This window comes from Triticum urartu, chromosome 2 (assembly GCF_003073215.2).
Source record: "Triticum urartu cultivar G1812 chromosome 2, Tu2.1, whole genome shotgun sequence".
In the NCBI taxonomy this organism is placed as follows: domain Eukaryota; kingdom Viridiplantae; phylum Streptophyta; class Magnoliopsida; order Poales; family Poaceae; genus Triticum; species Triticum urartu.
In genome coordinates this window covers 732,034,719-732,040,711 of record NC_053023.1, presented here as the reverse complement: position 1 = coordinate 732,040,711, position 5,993 = coordinate 732,034,719, and the positions used below count along the sequence as shown (strand labels likewise).

The 5,993-nt window shown below is 50.7% G+C and overlaps 1 pseudogene; it reads left to right on the top strand.

Annotated features, from left to right (window-relative positions):
- Positions 1–5,490: 5,490 nt before the first annotated feature.
- On the top strand, positions 5,491–5,628 carry LOC125541917 (annotated as a pseudogene).
- Positions 5,629–5,993: the final 365 nt, after the last annotated feature.

Here is a 5,993-nt window from a genome sequence, read left to right as displayed (position 1 = left end):
TGAATTATTTGATATATTATACGTTTATTCCGACATCGTATGCAAAAGTTATAGCCGTTTTATATTTTCCCTATATTTTTTGCAAAACATGTCCAAATTTAAGTTTTCAATTTTTCATAACTAGTAGGTGTAGTAATATAACTACCTTTCGAAGGATTTTATTTTCTGAAGTTTTTATCATTTTCTTTTGATTTTTTCAAAACTGAAATGGCGATACGGGGGGGGGGGGAGGGGTGGGTGGGTAGAATTTGAAAATTGCCCTATTACCGATTTAGTCCCGGTTCATGGCACGAACCGGTACTAAAGGTTAGCCCTTTATTACCGGTTTGTGCCACGAACCGGTACTAAAGGTGATCATGGGGCCCTGGCCTGACGCCAGCCTGCCACCACCCCTTTAGCACCGGTTCGTGGCACGAACCGATATTAAAGGTTCAACACGAACCGACATTAATGCATAGCCATTCGAATCGGCACTAATGGTGCCATTAGTACCGGGCCAAAATTGAACCGGGACTAATGTGTCTGACATTAGGTCCTTTTTCTACTAGTGATATGTTGCGTGTAAAGCTTTGAGTAATTTCGTAGTAGTGTTGTTGATGTCTGGTCCACTCGGATCGACATATGGTGCATCATAGGCGTCGTGCCAGGAGGGTATAATTAATTTTCGTTATTTATTGTGTGGCAAGTTGCAATGCGCGGCTGCAATCAACTTATCTAGTGATTCTGGAACTTAGTCGGCTGGTTGTAATGGAAAATATCATATACTAGTATCATGTATATGATATTAGTGTATGATACTACCTCCTTAATGCATAATATCATATATTAGTATCATGTAGTACTCTATTTATTGTCATGCATGACACAAAGTAGTATAACATTTATTATGATACGGTATCATGATATGATAGTACATCATCTCTTTCTTCATTTAATGCTATGCCACCTCATTAAATTGCCTAGTTGGCATGCATGATACTAGCTATGATACTATCATTACGACCAGCCGAATTGTTAACAGCTAAGCCATCGAATGCAGCTAGTATCCACTATCCAGTACGTAGTATATTAACTGAAACCGCGGTGAGTGGGTGTTACAGGTTTTATGTTTGCTTCCAATGGAGGAATTTGTTAATCAGTAGGAAGATTCAGAGACGTTTCTTTCTTTAAAAAAATCGAATATTATGAACACTCGACGGCGACTCTAGACTGTTTACTTTTGCTAGGTAAACACGATCGTGGTCCGGCCGCCACTATGTGCCCATGTCGCCGTGGCTGGACAAGTTCCCCACAGACTTTCTTTGTAGTTAAGTAATAATTTTGGGTATAGCAGCCTTTCCAAGCGAGTCTCTGACTGTTGGCGTCAACAGCTCCCCGTGCGTGCATAGAGGGGTGGAGCCCAACGGACCAACCCTGTACCAACGGCTACGGGGTCCAAAAGAATTTAGTGATATTTTTTATTTTAATTTTTTTTGAGTAACCAAAGGGCTTTATTGAATTATAGTAACGTTCTCAGGAATACAAATATAATATCAGGTACAGAAATCAGCCAAACATGGCGCCCAGTTGCTAGAGTTGTAGATGCTTTAGCAAGAGAATTTCTTTTTTTTTAAAAAAAAGAGGATGATCCCCGGCCTCTGCATCTGGGAGATGCATACGGCCACTTTATTAATTATTCTCGAGGACCTTACAAAGTATTACAACAATGTGCCCGAATCCATCATCTTGTCAATATATGCCGCTACTCCTATCCAAAATGATGAAGGGGTGCTAGCTGGGCCACTACCCAAACCACTCACCTAAGCCTAACATCAAAAGCCGGAAGCCGAAACTCATTCGGAAGCCCCAGCCGAGCCACATACCGGGTCTGGGGCACAATCCGGTCAGACGCACTCGTGTGTCGTCGCCGCCATCTTCCACAGATATTCAGATCATATTGAGGCTTCTACCTTGTCTGGCCACTCTGCCATCGACGTCACCATGACGCCAGACAACAACCTCCTCCTGCGCGAGCCCATCTCCGCACGTCGGATGCCGAGTCTCCACAGCGCCATGCCATCGATCTCCGCCGCCATCAAAGTTTGGGACGAAACACCGCTCCACCATCCCTCCAGCCAGCACTTGCTCCAAGACGATGCCCCCAGAAGGGAAAGCGATAGAACGCCATCATCATCCGATCCGGAAGACCCAGATCTGGGGTTTCCCCCTGAGCACCCCGAACCTGATGGCGCATACTGCCAACGATGCCTCGACCATCGGCAGTAGCTCCACCAGACGAGCGTCGCCTACGTCGCCGCAGCCTCCAAGATGAAGCTCGCCAGAATGCATGTGTCGACACCGAACCGCCGCCACTTCCACCGCCGCTTGAGCAGCCCCCGAGAAACGCCTTCAGGAAGGAGCACGCCACCGTGGTGTCGTTGTCGCTTGGAATAGGGGGGTCTGAGGTTTTCACCTGAGCTCCTGGGAGGGGTGGAAGGAAGGAGATCCTCTCCGAAGCCTCCAACGAGGGAAGCAACACCCAAAGGCACTGCCATCGGAGTGGCCGCCACGCCGGCCAAGAGATTCCCCCGGAACCCTTCCAGCCACCGGATCTGCAAGGCCAGCACCCAAGAACGGTGACCGAAGCCACCAAGGGCCGGATCCGCTTCAGATCGGAGTAGATCAGGGTCGAGGACGAATATCACCATGGCCACCAACATCCAGCGAGGAACCGCCGCCGCAGCCGAAGCCCACCACCTCCCCGCCATCCACATAGCCAGGGAAGTGGCCCACCTGACCACGCCGGCGCCGCCCGCCGCCAAGTAGCGCCGCGTGCCACCAGCCATGGCCGCCGCCATGGATCCGAGCCGCAGGCGGGCCGCCAGCCGCGGGGCCCCGCGGGAGAGGAGAGCCACGCCACGGGGGGAAGATCCACGTTGTGGCCTCCGGCGGCGGCTAGGGGATTAGCTGGAGAAGGGGGGCCCGGCGGCGGCGCGGTTGGGGGCTGCCGCCCAAGTTGCCTACCCTAGGCGACGCGGGCGCCTCCGTATTTTGTTTATGACGCTCATGCCCGAAGATTGCCTTGTGAAATGAGATCCTCCGGTGATCAATTTCCCATAGAACAGCAGCATAATGGCAGGCAGTTGGAGATTTTATGTTGTTGATGACTTCCAAACAATCAGACGTGACGAAGATGGACGACTGCAGAAGATCTGCTGCGAGCGAAAGAGCTTCATTGCATGCCTGGGCCTCCAAGCTCGTTGGGTCTACCAAGCCTTTGTAAACTACTGCAGAAGCTCCCATATACTTGCCGTTTTTGTCCCTCCAAATTGCTGCCACCGCACCGCGTCGACCATCCAGGCTGATGGCACCATCAGAATTAAGTTTTGCTTTGTCCGCCGGCGCCGCCGCGGCGGCGCCAGCCAGCAGCTTTCCTTTGCGCTGATATATGCGCCCCCTGGAGTTCTTGAGCTCACATGCATGGGACGTCTGAATGTCATCAAGAAACTTGTTAATAAAAATGAAAGTGGTAAGGGGGCTTTGGAATTGCTGATCATGTATCGCGCGCCGCCGCGCCCACCACATAGCCCACATAGAGACAAACACCGGCACCAACTCATCTGGCTGGAGAGTATCAAACAACCAGAAGAGCCATAGCCTTGGGTCTTCAGTCCGGTTAGAAATAATTACCTCCACCAGCTCCTCGTCCATGAGTGCCCAAGCACATCGGGCCATCCCGCAATCGAAAAGCGTGTGCCTCTAAGAATCATGCGTTGCCGAACAAATGCTACACGCTGGATCTTCCGGTTTTCTCGGACATCACCAGTAGGGTGCGCGGTTCTGGCTAGTCTCCATGCGAAAACCTTAACTTTAGTTGGAACATCAGTACCCTACAGTTTGGTCCAAGATTTTCCTTCAAGGGCAGGACTAGAGTGCACTGGAACCTTTTCTAACCAAACCTTCCGTTGCTTTTTTATTGCTGCGAGTAGCCTGTATGCCGAACATACAGAGAAGACTCCCTTGCGATCGTAGTGCAACGACCAGGAATCTTCTTGTCGTTTCGAACTGAGAGGGATATTCAGTATAGATTGTTTGTCCATCTCAAAACAGTGCTCATCCAAAGCATGAACATTCCTTCCGCCACTCACCTGATCAATTAGTTCACTGACGTACATAGGTGGGTGGGGAGATTTTGCACAAACTGGGCGCAATTTAAAATCCCTGGGGATCTAGTTGTCATTCCAAATTTCCGCCGCTTCACCTGTGCCAATCCTGTTGATCAATCCGAATTTTAGTGTGTCACGACCTTCTATGGTTGATCGCCATACTTGTGAGGGGTTGCTGCCAATCTCTGCATCCAAGATGGTACAAGAAGGGTAATAAACAGATTTTAAAATACGTGCACTGAGGGAATTAGGTTCCTGTAGGAGTCGCCATGCTTGCCGGGCCAGAAGAGCTAGATTGAAGAGTTCGATATCTCGAAAGCCCATCCCTCCCATGAATTTCGGTTGCGTATAACCTCCCAGGAGGGATCCGGCTTGCCTGCTCCCTCCCCATGCTCCCACTTCATCCAGCGGTTGTCTTTTTTCCTTTTTTCTTTCTAATCTAATCATCTCCCCCTGATTTTAAAAGGGTGGGGCCGGGCCTTATTTTGTTCCAATCAAATCAAGCCACGTACGCGGGAGCACGGATGGGCACACGCCGGGGGAGCAGGCAAGTCTCGTCCTCCCAGGAGACCCAAGCCGTCTTCCTCTCACCCTTAGTTGAGTCCCACCAAAGTTTGCGTAGCTGGCCATTAATATGCCGACATGGACTTCTCGGCAGTTTGAAGCATGCCATAGTGTCAAATGAGTCTATAGCCTAACCGTAGGTTGTTAGGATCAGTTCGTGTGTTGTATAGATAATGATCAAGTTAGGTTGTTGTAGATAAATCCTAACTGAATTGTATCTATCTTGTATCCCGCCTGAGTATAAATGGAAGGCAAGGCCTAACGCATAAGTCACGGCAATTCATTCCTTTTGACTTCGTATCAGAGCGATAAGATCCTCTCCCATCGATCTCTCCCTCCCCGCCGCCGCCATGTCAGGCCCTGCCGCCATCAACTCCACCACCGGTGCCCTCACCTCTCCCAACGCCGACGTCCTCACCACTGCTGCTAGCTCCTCCGCTCCTGTCTCGATCTTCTCATGGCCTCTTCGGCTCCACTCCCATGGCCTCTTCGGCTATGTCGATGGCTAGGTGCAGCCGCCGCCCTACACCATCACCATCACCACCGGCGCCGACGCTGATGCCAATGAGGAGGCCAACCCGCTCTTCCTTCAGTGGTACCAGCGAGACCAGTTGGTGCTCATTGCACTGCGGCCCTCCATGACATGTTCTCCTCGTAGAACAAGGCAGGTCTCATGCAGATGCGTTTTCAGCTGTCGAACCTGAAGAAGAAGGACCTCACCGCTACTGAATACTTCAACAAGATGAAGGGCTTTGCTGATGCTATGACGTCCATTGGTAAGCCTCTTGGTGATGACAAGATCCTCGGCTACATGCTAGCCGGTCTTGGTTCTGAATTTGAACCTCTGGTGGCCTCCATCACTGCTCGCGAGGAGCCGATCAGCCTTGGCAGCTTTACGCGTTCCTCGTCAGTGCCGAGTTCCGCATGGAATAGCAGGCGTCCGTGGGCGAGCCGCACTCCGCCAACTCTGCAACACGCAACTCTGATGGCCAGCACAATGGCGAGCGCGACAGCCACGGAGGTCAAGCTGGAGGCCAAGGCGGTCAAGGCGATCAAGGCCGTGGCTAGGGGCGTGCTCGTGGCAAGTACATCAAGTGTCAGGTGTGCTCCAAGTTTGGCCATGACGCTCTACACTGTAGGAACCACTTCAACCATGTCTATCAACCTGAAGACAACCGTGAGCATTCAGCAAAGCGTTCAAATTCTTCGGCATCATTCTTTTTAGTTGACTTAGGTGGAAAATGCATAGTTCACGGTTCTCTTTCTTTACCGTGTTTTCTAGCA